The sequence below is a fragment of the Manacus vitellinus genome, unplaced genomic scaffold (assembly GCF_001715985.3).
Source record: "Manacus vitellinus isolate BGI_N305 unplaced genomic scaffold, ASM171598v3 scaffold_78_pilon, whole genome shotgun sequence".
Taxonomy (NCBI): domain Eukaryota; kingdom Metazoa; phylum Chordata; class Aves; order Passeriformes; family Pipridae; genus Manacus; species Manacus vitellinus.
The window spans coordinates 415,349-416,376 of NW_021940807.1; positions in this window are offsets into that span (position 1 = coordinate 415,349).

Sequence of the window (1,028 nt, forward strand, 5' to 3'; positions counted from 1 at the left end):
GGGGGCTGTGGGTTGGGGGCTTCAGGTGCACCAGGAGACTCAGGACACACTTGGCTCCAGGGAGCTCAACACACCAGGGCTGGGGTGTGAATGTGTGTGAGCACACACAGACACGTGTCAGCACACACAGACACACGTGTCAGCACGCACAGATAACACAGGTGTGAGCACACACAGACACGTGTGAGCACACACAGACACGTGTCAGCACACACAGACACATGTCAGCACACACAGATAACACAGGTGTCAGCACGCACAGATAACACAGGTGTGAGCACACACAGACACGTGTCAGCACACACAGACACGTGTCAGCACACACAGATAACACAGGTGTCAGCACACACAGACACGTGTCAGCACACACAGATAACACAGGTGTCAGCACACACAGACACATGTGTCAGCACACACAGATAACACAGGTGTGAGCACACACAGATAAAACAGGTGTGAGCACACACAGACAGGTGTCAGCACACACAGACACGTGTGAGCACACACAGATAACACAGGTGTGAGCACACACAGACAGGTGTGAGCACACACAGATAACACAGGTGTCAGCACACACAGACACGTGTGAGCATAGACACACATGCGAGCACACACAGAGATGTGTGCACACACACACACTGCACACACAGACACACATGTGAGCACACACAGACACACACGTGTGCATACACTCCCTGGAGCAGCATTCCCTGTCCTTCCCTTCCCTGTCACCCATGGGTGAGGCATCTCCCCGCCCTGGGGGTCTCCACACAGCCCCACCTCAGCCGGTCACACGGGGACATCCAGCAGCCCCCACAGCCCCAGCCCCACCATTCCCACATGTCCCGTGTCCCACCACGATATTCCTCCTTCCCCATCCTGCAGGACCCCCCGGGGGGGCAGGAGTGGCCGCAGACCCCGGGGGACCCCGCGGGGTTTGGGGTGAAGGCGCTGCAGCCCAGCACGACTTTATTCCGGATCGCTTCGTCCATACAAAACTACACCCCAAGCACTGTACAGCGGGACGG